This window comes from Eptesicus fuscus, chromosome 9, assembly GCF_027574615.1.
Source record: "Eptesicus fuscus isolate TK198812 chromosome 9, DD_ASM_mEF_20220401, whole genome shotgun sequence".
Taxonomy (NCBI): Eukaryota; Metazoa; Chordata; class Mammalia; order Chiroptera; family Vespertilionidae; genus Eptesicus; species Eptesicus fuscus.
The window spans coordinates 28,202,870-28,217,731 of record NC_072481.1 but is presented as its reverse complement, the minus strand read 5'-3'; the positions used below and the strand labels follow the sequence as shown (position 1 = coordinate 28,217,731).

Below are 14,862 nucleotides of genomic sequence, written 5' to 3'. Positions count from 1 at the left end.
CTCAAAGATGCCCTGCAGCCTGGTCTGCAAAGCCTGCCGTGATCAGGCCCCTGTCTTCCTCCTATTGTTCTCCTACAGGTATACCCTCCGTTTTCCAGTACCGCTGCATATGTTTATTATGTGTGCCTGAAATTTTCCTTCCTTGCTTGTCCACTAGGAAAACTCAAAGACTACCTCCTTTTTATACAAAATTATCTCTTTCTCCATGCTTCCTGTGAATTTTCTACCTCTGTCACCAATTATCTCATTATACTTAATTAACTGTGTAATGATTATTATTTTATTAAGCGCACAGGCTCAGAGCCAGGCAAAGCTTCATTCAAATCCCAGACTGCCACTTTCTCTCCCTGTGATTTGGGACAAGCTACTTAACCACTCTGAGTCTGGTTTCTTCTGTCATATGAGGTTTTAATTGAAATGAATTGATTCATAGTGGCTTTCAAGTAAATGGTATCTAATCCTTCCAGATCCTTCCCTGTTCTTGCCTTCTTGGTCTCCCTAGCGCCTAGCTCAGTAAGCACTGCCCACTTGGCTGCGAGGATGGATGACAGGTGGATGACGAGGTCAGGAAGCCTTGAAATCAGGCCCTGTCCGCTATGTGTGTCTGTGCCCTGCACAGGACCTCTCCCATGGTTGATGTGCAATACATGGTTGCAAAACTGCCGGTGGCTTTTCTCTGTTGTTAGTCATCTGAGGATACCTATGGCCCCTGTCCTGTATGAGACAAGACAGGAAAGATCAGACTGTGTCTCCTTTTCCTCCCTCGCGTGAGGCCTTGACCACACCTGCTATAACACGTCGGGTCTGGGGCTGCTTGGCTTTCCCACCGAATTGTCTGGCATCTGGCCCTCTTTTCCTGGCATCTGGCTTCTTGGCTCTGGTGCCTTGTACTGTGAGTTCAGGAGTTGTAATCCTCCCAGCCTTTATCCGTCATGCAGGCAGCCATGAGGGAAGAATGGTCTGCTCTTTATACCAAGCTAATAGAGAGATGTCAGCTACATGCAACACCCTGGGGAATAGGGCTTTATTTCGCTAGAAGCCACAGTCTTCCCTTTTTTATTTTATTACTTTTATTTTTTGTTAATCCTCACCCAAGGATATTTTTCCATTTTTTTAGAGAAAGAGTGGAGGGAGTGGGAGATACAGAGAGAGAGAGAAACATCGATGCGAAAGAGACACATCGATTGGTTGCCTCCTGCACACACCCCGACCAGGACCAGGGATCGAGCCTGCAACCGAGGTACGTGCCCTTGACTGGAATAGAACCCGTGGACTGCAGGGTTCGATGCTCTATCCACTGAGCCACTGGCTAGGTCAGTCTTCACTTAAAAAAAGCCTTAATTTAGTGCTCTGGGCAAAAAAACAAATCAAGTATAAGCTAATAAGCCAGTGAAATGCCACCAGAATGGAAGCTGTAGTAATTACTCCCGATGAACAAAAGACATGCTATGTAGGATACATTAACTACAGTATTTAAACTGCCTTCAAGAGTGCAAGGAGGGGGTTAGGAGGACACTTGTGCCCTGCTCTCCTGACCGTTGGATTAGGACAGCAGGGCACAAGTGTCCACACAGTAGGCTGTGTGTAGCTTTCTGTTGTGTATCAGGCTGGTTCCATGAACCCTTTGAGTCAATTTGTCTTCATTTGATTTAAACCACAATTTAATGTACAAGATAGACTTTTCTTTCTTACTACTAAGGCTTTCTCAGCCCAGTGCTGTCTGCGGAGAAAGCGCAGATAGGTGGGAAAGGTTTTTACATGCTTCCAGGGAGAAGTTTCCAAGTTAGGGGTTCTGTTTTTGAGGGAGATAGTCCCTTAGCAATATTCGATCTACCCTTACAAATTCTTTCTCTGCTGTGTTGTGTTGTTTCTAATGTGTAGGAAAGGATTTGAACTTGGATCAGAACTGAGTTGGACTTTTGCCCCTGCTGCTAATTTAAAGGACCTTAGATAATTCACTTTAGATGTCTGATCCCAGTTTTTCCTTATGAAGAATAAATAACGATACCTAGTGCTAAGGTTTTATGAAGAATAAAAGGAAGAGCTCTATAAAGTATGAATAAGTCTGCAAATCTAAGAATTGGCTTTCATTTATTTTGATTGGGTTTATTTAGCTTCTTAGATATAAGAATTCATATGTCCTGAAATTTTTTTCACCATTTCTCTTTAAATATTGCCTCTGCCTCACTCTCTCTCAACTCCTCTTTTGAAACACTGATGAAATGTTAGACCTCGTTCTAGCCTCCAGGTCGGTTATATTTCATATGTCCATCTTTGGTCTATTCCACATTAAATTGGAATCCCAAAGGACTCAACATAAGGATAAACTAGAAATAAGCCTGCACACCCAAACCAGGACAGCAGGAAAGATTGCCAGAGCACCGAGACAATCAGGGCAGTAAGGTAAAAGAACAGAAACACGTGGCATTCGCAGCCAGCGTTCTCATCACTCGGGTGATCCATGAACTCTAAGTTTAAGATGTTTCAGACTGGCATTGCCTCCAAATCCTGGCGGAAGCAAACTCAAAACCTTTCTGGGAAAAGACATGACTTTCTCACTGATAACTTTTCAAGGAAATGAGACGCTGACAGTAAAAAATAACTAGCACACAAGGAAACCAGGCTCCATTAGTGAGAACCATGAAAGATAACAGACAGCAGAGAGGGACTCCCAAAGACTTATGACATTGGAGTTACCAGACACAGTTTATAAAGCAATTATAGTTACTATAATTGTACTGTATGTACGATAGTTAAAAAATAAAAGACAAGATTAAACTATATACATGGAATATGGAACTATAAAAAGTAAAATATTAGATTTGAAAGAACTTCTAACCAGAATTAACTCAATAAGATTTATTAATTATTATTTTTAATCCTATTTTTTTAGAAAGAGAGGAAGGGAGGGGGAGAGAGAGACAGAGAGACAGAAACAGAGACATTGATGTGACAAAGAAACATTTATCAGTTGCCTCCAATATGTACCCCTACCAGGGACTGAACCCGTAACCTGGGTATATGCCCTGACTGGGAATCCAACCTGCAACCCTTTGGTGTATGGGACAACACTCAAATGAACTGAGCCACCCAGCCAGGGCAAAAAAAACGCAATAGGATTTAGCAGTAGATTAGATACAACAGAAGGCAGTTACTGAACTGGAAGATAAATCAGAGGAAATGACCTGTCACAGTGGTTGGTCAGCTTTTTACTGGAAAAGGCCAGATGGTTAATATTTTAGGGTTTGGGGGGCCTTATTATCTCTGTCCCAACTACAGTGCTCAGCTCTGCTGCTGTAACATGAAAGCAGCTATAGATAACATATAGGCAAATGAGAATAGCTGTATTCCAATAAAACTTTATTTATTGACACTGAAATTTTAATTTCATATAATTTTATGTCATGAAATATACTCCCCAACCATTAAAAATTTTAAAAACATTATTTTCTTTTTCACTGTTAAAATGTTTTAATATCAATGTAAAATGAGATCAGAGTTTCACAAGCAAAAAGACATTCTTAACTCAAGGGCCATACTAAAAACAGATAGAGGTTTGGATTTGACCCACAAATCATAGTTGGCTGACCCCAATTAAGAATGCAGCACAGGTATAGCTGCATGAGAATCGTCTCTCCACCTCAGGTGCTTTCTATTCTTGAGATCCTATTATATATAAAAATGGTCTTAAAATATCTCTATATCCTATGATACTCACCAAAAAAATCTAGAAATAGATGTTTCGGATTTTTTTATCTTTACGATACTCTTTTAATTATATCTTTGTGGAATAAATCATTTTCTGTTTCCTTTGAGACTTCCCTGCTGCTTCTATCTGTATGACAGAATCACTTGTGAGCGCCGTGAAAATCATTCAGGCTACTTAGATGCAGTGAGCTGTACAAACCTTGCCTTTTAACTGCAGGCTCTGTTGTTCTGGGAGGCAGTGGTTTTTGGAGGTTAAAACCATGGGCTGTGAAGTCAGACATGAATTTTTAAAGCCCATTTCCCTATCTTACTAGCTGTAATCTTAAGTGAGTTGTTTAACTCCTAAGCCTCAGTTTCCCACTATAAAATAGGATTAACAGTAATCGCCCAAGGATGACATTCAACATGTCCTGTACCCTTTTCAGTGTCTGGTAAACTGGGAAGGATATAGCCCCAAAATGAGACTTGAACCTCAGCTTGCCTCTTGTTCCATTCCCCAGATTTCATTTTCTCACTTACTCATTTAGTAAATATTTCTTGAGCACCAGCCATGAGCAATGAACAAGTTTTTTAAAAAATATATATTTTATTGATTTTTTACAGAGAGGAAGGGAGAGGGATAGAAAGCCAGAAACATCGATGAGAGAGAAACTCCGACCAGCTGCCTCCTGCACACCCCCCACCGGGGATGTGCCCGCAACCAATGTACATGCCCTTGATCGGAATCGAACCTGGGACCCTTCAGTCCGCAGGCTGACGCTCTATCCACTGAGCCAAACAGGTTTTGACAACGATGAACAGGTTTTTGTTTTGTTTTTAAATAGGTTGGCTTGGAAGCCTTAATGGAGTACCAAGAGTTCACAAGGGGTTTTCAGGTGCATAGTAGAAGGAGCAGCCTCCATTGTACAGGGCAGTAGAGAATCTGGTGTTTTCAGGGATACCAAGGTTACTATGAACGCAGAAGGTAGGAGGAACATTCACTGAAGAAGCTGAGGATGTAAAAGAGCAAGGCTTCAGAGGACACAGTGGAAAGTCAGAGTACGGTTCAGGGGGAGAGAAGTGGGAGAGTGGGCCACAAAGAAGAAGCAGAGAGCAGTGACTTACGGATGAGGAAACTGACGGATGTAATTGAAGGAATGAGCAAGAATAACCAGGATGTGAGGCTGGTGAGTTGGATATTGCTGGCCTGTAGGCGCCTAAGAATTAATCTTGTATTCCCTTGGGGGTGGGCACCCAGGCTGCTCAGTGCACTCAGGGACAGCCCAATTGGATGATGCCTCCAGGAGGTTCAGGTCTGGTCCCTGGGGAGGCTCTGGGATCTCTGAAAGAGTTCAAAGTTGAGGGACCTGGGGAAAGGTTCAGGGCTGCAGGCTGCTGCCCCAACATTAAGGTAAGCACTTCCTTATTCATTCAACAGATTTCTTGAGCAATTGCCATGCATCAGGCCGTAGTCCATGCTCTGAGGATATACCAGGGCATAAGATGGTTAATAAACAAAGTGTAATAAATAAGTAATGTTCTCACTGTCATGGAAGATGATAAGTGCTATGACAAAGGAAAAAGGAATGCTGGAGAAGCGAGTGCAAGTTTAAAGGGGGGGAGTCAGGGTAGGTCTTACTGAGAAAGGAACATTTGAGCAAAGAATCAAAGGAAGAGATGGGTTAGCCTGCCATTATTTGGAGGCAGAACATTCCAGACAGAACCCTAAGGGTATCTCAGTCTCAGTTGTGAAGAGGAATATGACCCCATGAGCCAGGAATGTGCCCATTAGTCCAGCAGAGAGAAGAGCCATCTGGAGCCATGAAGGAGCCAGACCCTGGTGTCCGGGTGTGCGTTTCCTGAGCTGATGTCAGCCTTCTGGGAGCTGATTTTACTGAGTGGAGGTTTCATCTGTCTCAGCGGGGTGTGGGTAGCTGCTCCGTGCTCCAGGGAATCTCTGGTCCGCTGTGATAGTGTGGTACCTTATAGTCGCCATGTGGGCAGATGCAGACATGGGGAGTTTAATTCTCAGACTCATTTCATAAGGAATTACATGTGAAGATACAAAGCTGAAACCAACATCTTTTAACTCCCCAAAGGCTTGTGAAAACTAAAATTGTGAAAGGCCTAAATACATGGGGCAGTGCAAGTTATACCCTAAGCCTTAGGGCCTAAGGTATCGCTTCCTGTTTCCCGAAGAGCCTGCCAAGCTCCCTGCAGCTGCAAGGGGAAAGTGTTCATTGAGTATGTATTGTGTGCTAACGCCTTCCTAGGTACTTTCTGTGTTACTTATGCCTCACCACAGCCACTTATGATCTCATTCAGTCTCATGGCTTTAACTGTATCTGGGTTGATGACTCCCAAATTTATAGTTCAAGCCTAGTCCTCTTTCCCCACACTCCAGACTCATTTATGCAATTAATTGCTTTACTTGAATGTGTATTAGGCATCTCATACCTAACACTAGTGGCCCAGTGCATGAAATTCGTGCACATTAAAAGGGAATTAATTAAAGGAAATATTTTAACATTGCTATTTGCCCTTTCTCTATAATAGAAGTGTCAGAGATGAAAGAAAATTAGTAAAATGTATAGGAAATCTTCCTCCTGTCAGAGTCTGGGGCGTGCCTCGGGACCTAGAGTCAAGTCCCCTCCCACCACCTGCACAAGCATTGAAAACGCAGGAGACCCAGACCCGGCTGGCCCCACCCCCATTGGGTGAGACCCAGACCCGGCCGGCCCCACCCCCGTCAAGCCCCTCCAGGCAGGGGGCGCAGCCTCAGGTCGCCCAGCGCTGTGGCGGGGGGTGTGGCCTGAGGTCCCCTGTCAAACCCTGCCTGACAGGGGGGTGCAGCATAAGGTCCCCCAGCCTGGCACTGGGGCTGGGGGGGGCATGGCCTGAGGTCCCCCGTAAAGCCCCACCAGGCAAGGGGCATGGCCTGAGGTCCCTCTTCAAGTCCCGCCGGGCGAGGGGTGTGGCCTGAGGTCCCCCTTCAAGCCCCGCTGGGCGGGGAGCACGGCCTGAGGTCCCTCACCCTGGCCAGGCGCCATGTAGCCTCAGGTCCCTACTGTCCGATTGTGACGTTACAGCACCCGGGCTAATTTGCATATTCCTCTATTATATAGATAGATGTCCAAAACCCAACTCTGGATTTATACCCCCTGCCTCCCAGAATCTTTCCTACCCCAGTAAATGGCAATTTCATACTTCTTGTTGGTAAAAGATCTTAATAGCCCTGCTGGTGTTGCTCAGTGATTAGAGTGTTGGCCTGCACACAGAGGAGTTGCCAGTTCGATTCCCGGTCAGGGCACATGCCCAGGTTATATAGTGGAATCACTTGAGAAGCTTAAAAATTTACTGATTCCTTCATCTACCACCGAGAACACGAGTGGGAAACATCTGGCCAGCTGCATACGGCCGCGAAATCATTTGGTTTGGCTCTGCCAAGGCTTTAGGAGTGAGTTAATGAAATGTTTGGCCAAATATAGCAGGCTGATTTTTAAGTTAATAATTTTTTATAGCCTGCAAATGATGTTCTAAATATCCAAATGGCCCTTGGCAGAAAAAAGGTTCCCCACCCCTGCCCCAGAGATTGTAAAGTTGGGTTGAGGAGTAGCCTGGGCATTGGTTTTTTAAGCTCCCCAGGTAAGTCTGATATGCAGTTGAGAACCACTGCTCTTAAAAATTCCCTTTCCTGTCTGAGAACTCTCCACTTTCCCAGGTGATTGATATTAAGAATAAATGCACCTTTGAGATAAGGCCCCTGCCTACATGTAGGAGTATATATTGTGTTTCTCAACACAGGACCTCATCACCCAGAGATTCTGATTTAGTTGATCAGAAATCCAACTCGAGCCCTAACCGGTTTGGCTCAGTGGACTGAAGGGTCCCAGGTTCGATTCCGGTCAAGGACATGTACCTTGGTTGTGAGCACATTCCCAGTAGGAGGTGTGCAGGAGGCAGCTGATTGATGTTTCTCTCTCATCAATGTTTCTAACTCTCTATCCCTCTCCCTTTCTGTAAAAAATCAATAAAATATATTTAAAAAAGAAGAAGAAGAAAAGAAATCCAACTCGAGTACCTTAATGTTTGAAAGTTCCCCCAGGTGATTCTAACATGCCAGGGTTTAGAATAATTGGGGGTATAGCCTTCAAGCCTGTTGTCATAATTATATCTGAATATAGCATAATAACTACTGCAGAATGTAATAGCAGTTATGATAGTGGGATTGTGGGTACTTTTTTTCTTTTGAGTTTACATTTTCTGTATTGTCCTTATATACCTTTAAGTGGAAAAAATATTTGGATGCACCCTTTTTCTGTGTTTTTTTTTCATGATTTCATTTTCTCTTGATCTCTAACACTATTTTTTAAAATCTATTTTATATTAAGTTTTGACTACTAGCCCTTTTTTTTTTAGTGTGTTTTTTTATGGTCTTTTGACATGTAAATCAATTGAAGAGTTTCCTGTACATTCTATTGGCCTATTTAAGTATCCTTTTCTTATCTACAATTGAAATGCATGTTTGTGTAGAGACTTTATATTTGTTTTTTCTGTGTTGTCGAAGTTCTAAGAGGCCTGAGGGTGAAACATGGTACATCTGAGGAATGGACAGACCAAATCATTCAGGGCTGTGGTGATAATAGTAAGATGTGGGCTTCATCTTGAGGGCAGAAGATGCCACTGGAGTGTTGTAAGCAGGTGAGAAACCATCAGTTTTGACCTATAGGAAAATGACTTCAGCTGTGAGATGATAGAAGGATTGGAGAGGAGCAGAAGTGGAAAGGAAAATAGTACCTAAGAGGCTGTCATAGAAGTCAAGAGCAGAAATCAGTAGAAAAAATTCCAACAAAACGAAAAGCTGATTTTTTGGAAATATTAATAGAATTGAAAAACCTCTTGCTGGGTTAACCAAGAAAAAAAAGAGAAGATACAAATTACTAATATCAGAAATGAAAAAGAGATCATCACTACTGATCCCATGGATCAGTATGTTATGAACAACTTTGTGCCTACAAATAGTAAAGGAATATTATGAATAACTTTATGCCTACAAATTTTATAACTTAGATGCAATGGACCAATTCCTTAGAAGATACAAACTATCAAAATTCACACAGGAAGAAGTAAATCATCTGAATAGGTCTATATCTATTAATGAAAATGAATCCATAATTAATAACTTTCCAAAACAGAAAACATTAGGCTCAGATGGTTTCACTGGTGAATTCTATCAAACATTTAAGGAGAAGATGATAGCAGTTCTCTACAGCCTTTTCCAGAAAATGGGAGCAAAGGGAACACTTCCTAACTTGTTCTGTAAAGCCTGCATTACTGTAAAACCAACACCAGATAAAGAATTGTAAGAGAAGAAAACCACAGACTAGTATCTCTCATGAGCATCATGTAAAAATCCTCAATAAAATATTAGCATATTGAACACAACAATGTATAAAAGGAGTCACACACCACAACTAAATGGGATTTGTTCCAGATATACAAATTTTAAATGCAGTAATTATAAAGTCAGTTGCTGTATTCTATCACATCTACAGGGCTAAAAAAGAAAAATCATATGATTCTATCTATAAGTTACAGAATAAGCATTGATACAGTCTACATCCAACTGTTTTTTAGGAAAAACTCTCAGAAAACCAGGAAAGAGAGAAACTTTCTCACTTTGATAAAGAACACCTACAAAAATCTATAGCTAACATTACACTTAATGATGAGAAACTAGATGCTTTTCCCTAAAACTGGGAAAAGGCAAACATGTCCCCTTTCACCACTCCTATTCAACATTATACTGAAAGCTCTAATTCAATTGTAAAAGAAAGAAAAGGTATAGAGATTAGGAAGGTAGAAATAAAACTCTTTGTTCACAGACAACATGTTGTCTACGTAGGAAATCCCAGAGAATTGGGATTTCGTGAACTAATTAGCAATTATAGCAAGGTTGCAGGATATAAGGTTAATACAAAAGTCAGTTGCTTTTCTACATACCAAGTGAACAATTGGAATTTGAAATTAAAAACACAATATTAGCCCTAGCCAGTTTGACTCAATGGATAGAACATCAACCTGTGGACTGAAGGGTCCTGAGTTTGATTCCTGTCAAGGGCACATGCCCAGGTTGCGGGCTTAATCCCCAGTTGAGGGCAGGCAGGAGGCAGCCAATTAGTGATTCTCATCATTGATGTTTCTATCTCTCTCTCCCTCTCCCTTCCTCTCTGAAATCAATGAAAATATATTTAAAAACAAAACACAATATTATTTACATGAACATACACAAAGAAATACTTAGGTATAAATCTGACAAAATACACTTTCATATATATATGGAAAACTACAAAACTCTAATGAAAGAAATTTTAAAAAAACTAGATAAATGGAGATATATTCCATGTTCATGGATTAGAAGACTCAATATTGTTGAAATGTCAGTTCTTCCGAACTTGATCTGTAGATTCAACATAATTGGTGTTGCTCAGTGTTAGAGTGCACCACAGGGTTGCAGATTCAACTCCTGGTCAGAAGCATATACCTAGGTTGCATGTATTGAATGGCCCTGATTGTGGTGTGTGCATTAGGCAACCAATTGATCTGTCTCTCTCACATCAATGTTTTTTCCCCGCTCTCTCCTCCTCCTCCTCTTTCTCTCCCCCTCCCCTCCCCACCTTCCCTTGCACTCCCTCTAAAGATCAATGGAGAAAATATCCTCGGTTGAGGATTAACAACAACGAAAATCCCAGCAAGTTCTTTAGTGGTTAGCAACAAACTTATAGTTTATTAGAGGCCCGGCTCATGAAATTCGTGCACGGGAAGGGTACCTAGGCCTGGCCTGCAATCAGGGCCAATCTTCCCCAGCTGCCAGTAGTCAGCCCCACCCCCCGCTGGCAGCCTTCTGTGTGGGGGGCAACTGGCAGGGTGATCATGATCATGATCAAGGCAGTTACACTGCCTTGGCTTGGCGCCGCCCATGTCTGCCAACACCCATCCTCAGTTTCCCATTCCCCATCAGGCGATCAGAGTCTGCTGGCAGGGGGAGGGACCAAGAGGTTGGCCGGCAGGCCCCGATCAGGCAATCAGGGCCTGTGGGCTGGGGGCAGCTCCTGCGTTGAGCATTTGCCCCCTGGTGGTCAGTGCGCATCATAGCAACTGGTCATTTTGCCGACCGATCGATTTGCATATTACGCTTTTATTATATAGGATATGGAAAGGCAAAGACCCAAAATAGCCCATGTAATGCTAATAAAGAACAAAGTTGAGGGACCGATGCTACATGACTTCAGACTTTAAATAATGCTACAGTAATCAAGTATTCTGTTCCATGGTATTGGTAATAGAATAGAGAGCATAGAAGTAGACATACACAAATATACAGATGCTCCTCGACTTACTGTTGAAAATATTGTTAAGTCAAAAATGTATGTAATATACCTAACCTACCAAACATCATAGTTTAGCCTAACCTAGTGGTCGGCAAACTCATTAGTCAACAGAGCCAAATATCAACAGTACAACGATTGAAATTTCTTTTGAGAGCCGAAAACCGACTTCTGCGCATGGGCCACGAAGTTTCAATCGCGCTGTACGTGCGCGCCCGCACGTGGTATTTTGTGGAAGAGCCACACTCAAGGAGCCAAAGAGCTGCATGTGGCTCGTGAGCCGCAGTTTGCCGACCACTGGCCTAACCTATCTTAAACGTGCTCAGAACACAATATCCCCAAAATGCTGGTACATAGTACATCTTAGAGTATCAGTTACTTACCGTTGCAATCACCTGTCTGACTGGGAGATACAGCTTGCTGCTGCTGCCCAGCATCAAGAGAGAGCGTCATACATCATATGGCTAGCCTACAGCTGACATCATACTCAGTGGTGAAAAGCTGGAAATTTGTTCCTCTATAATCAGGAAAAAGATAAGGATGCTCACTCTTACTTATTCATCATAGTACTGAGTCCTAGTCAAAGTAATTGGGCAAGAAAAAAAGAAATAAAAGGCACCCAGATCCAAAAAGAAGTAAGACTGTCAGTAGTTGCAGATGACAAGATATAAAAAACCCTTAAAAATCCACCATAAAACTGTTAGAAGTATTAAACAGATTTAGTAAAGTTGCAGGATACAAAATCAATACACAAAAATTAGTTGCATTTCTATACACAAATAATGAACTATAAGAAAGAGAAATTAAGAAAATAGCCCATCCTATTTACAATTTGCATCAAAGAGAATAAAATACCTAGGAATAAGTTTAACTAAGGAAGCAAAAGACCCAGACACTGAAAACTGTAAGACATCCATGAAAGAAACTGAAGAGGACACAAATAAATGGAAAAATACGCATCTCATGGATTGGAAGAATATTGTTAAAATGTCCATACTACTGAAAGTGATCTACAGATTGAATGCAATCCCTATTAAAATTTATCATTTGCAATTTTATAGTTTAGACATGGAACAGCACATCTTTTAACTATGTCCTCTGGGTCTAAGGGCTATACTGTCTCAGAGGATTATTGTAAAGCTAAATTAGATAATTAGGTCAACTGTCTGGCACATGGTTTATGCTCAATAAATCTTAGTTTCTTTGCTCTTTTCAGTACCACCCAGAAAGAGGATGTGTCTTAAATTTCAAAGAAACGAGATTGAATTGGAGTGGTCACAACAGGTCCCTGGCAGAGAGTCTGTGAGAATTGCCTACATAGCTCAGGCTAAGCAAGAGCTTACTGGGTGGAGAGCATGCTAACCAGTCAAAATGAAACATATTGCAAGACCTGGAGATGAAGTTAAACTGCAGTCATCACTGAATCAAATAGTAGAGTGGCCTGGTATGTTGAAAAGATGTTGCTGTGCCCAGTACCCAGAGATGGAAAGCAGGGCCTCCAGCGCTGAGAAATACCACAAATTCCAGATGGCTCAGATCAAGTAGTTTCTCTTAAAGTGATGGAAGAAACATGAGAGCGTTGTTGAGTTTATCACTGATCGCCGTGAGGCAGAAACTGTATAGAAGCCCAAGTATGCTCTGGAGTTCACAGAGAGCAAAGGGTCCGTGGTAACTCAGGGTAGGATTGATGGACAGCACCCGAACGTGAGTGAATGAAGAGACTCATGATCTTACAACAAGAGCCAGCAGACCTTTAACAAGGGGGCCATGGGCTTGGAGGGGAGAGGGAGTCAGAGGAGATAAAATTGTCCTTAAGAAGAAAAGTTTCCATCTTGGAGCTTAAAAGGATCTCTGACAGTATTACTTTTTCTTACATAAAAGCTATTTCAGAAAATAAGTTAAAATAAAAATGCTTAGTAACAGAATAAGCTTACTAAATCTAACGTAAGCAGCTTCTTTCATTTCTGAAGTAATGTCATTGCCCCAGCAACAACCCTCTAGTTATCGGAGAAAAGCGTCTTCATAAGGAAGGTGAGAGGGGACAGACCTGCAGAAGCAGCTGGAGGTGAGGTCTGTGCTGAGCCTTCTTACCTGTGTTCGTGCCGGCCCTCCCAGCACAGTAATGTTGGCTACCTTTAAGTTGCTATATTTGCTTGAAAGGAAACTGATTTTTATTCACTATTACTTGCCAGGCAGTGTGAATGGTATCTTACTTACATTACTTACATGGTCTTACTTCACACTCACCATCAGTTTCTTGACCTCCACATCAGTAAACTAGCACATAGAATGAGGGAGAGTGCATAGAGGGGGCTGATCTGAGTTCAGTCCTCTTTGAGAGGATCATAGGAATTAGACTCTTGGTCACAAGATGCCCATCACTGATCTATAGAGTCCTCAGGAATAACTGTTGAAGTCCCTTCTCCATTTTCCTCGCTATCACCACCTCTCCCCCACACTTCTTCTCAATTAATTTTCAAGTCAAGTTAACCAGTTGGGTTTAGTCTGACAAACATTTTGTTGGGTACTTATGTATTCTGTGCTATGCACTGTGCTCAGTTTTCATGGTCTAGGACAGTGGTTCCCAACATGGGGCACACCCTCCACAGGGGGGCAGTTTGATTTTTAAGGGGGGCAATTCGAGAATGAGTTACTAACAGTGAATTTTTTGCATTTCTTATGGTTCTAGGGGCCTCATATACAATATAATAGAGGCCCGGTGCACGAAAATCGTGCACGGGGGGCGGGGTGTCCCTCAGTCCAGCCTGCACCCTCTCCAATCTGAGACCCCTCGAGGGATGTCTGACTGCCCGTTTAAGTCCGATCCCAGTCCTCTCATAATCCAGGACTGCTGGCTCCAAACTGCTCACCTGCCTGCCTGCCTGATTGCCCCTAACTGCTTCTGCCTACCAGCCTGATCACCTCCTAACCACTCCCCTGCCTCAGGAATAACTGTTGAAGCCTGATCGATGCCTAACTGCTCCCCTGCTGGCCCGATTGCCCCCTAACTGCCCTCCCCTGCTGGCCTGGTCACCCCTAACTGCCCTCCCCTGCCAGCCTAGTCACCCCTAACTGTCCTCCCTTGCAGGCCTGGTCTTCCCCCAACTGCCCTCCCCTGCTTGCCTGGTCACCCCTAACTGCCCTCCATTGCCAGCCTGGTTGCCCCCAACTGCCCTCCCCTGCAGGCCTGATTACCCCCAACTGTCCTCCCCTGCCAGCCCGATTGCCCCTGACTGCCCTCCCCTGCTGGCCTGTTGCCCACAACTGCCTTCCCCTGCTGACCATCTTGTGGTGGCCCTCTTGTGTCCACATGAGGGCAGCCATCTTTGACCACATGGGGGTGGCCATCTTGTGTATTGGAGTGATGGTCAATTTGCATATTAGTCTTTTATTATATAGGATACTAATAAATACATATTGTGATATATTTATGCATTTCAGTTCTCTTATATGTTTTGCTTTATTTGTTATTTTTTCATATCACTTCATATTATTTTTTTAACAATTTCTTCTTCAGTACTTCAACTGTCCTTTTGTTCTTTTATTTTTCTCTTTCATGGATTCCATGTTCTTTGGAAGCTTGTTTAAACCACGTTAATGGCCTTTTAGGCTCCCTACACATGACTAGGAGTTTACTTTTTGAATAATAATAATTATGTATCACAGGGTGGGCATCAGGATTTTAGAGATGCTTAGGTGGGGGATGGCCAACAAAATGTTGGGAACCACTGGTCTAGGAGAAAAAGGTAAGTAGATGCCCTGGCCAGCATGGCTCTGTGGTTAGAGT

At 42.7% G+C, this 14,862-nt stretch overlaps 1 protein-coding gene across 2 annotated transcripts in view; it reads left to right on the top strand.

Annotated features, from left to right (window-relative positions):
- The window catches only part of ST3GAL3 (ST3 beta-galactoside alpha-2,3-sialyltransferase 3), a 162,274-nt gene that overhangs the window by 78,405 nt on the left and 69,007 nt on the right, over nt 1-14,862 (top strand). The window lies entirely within an intron of this gene.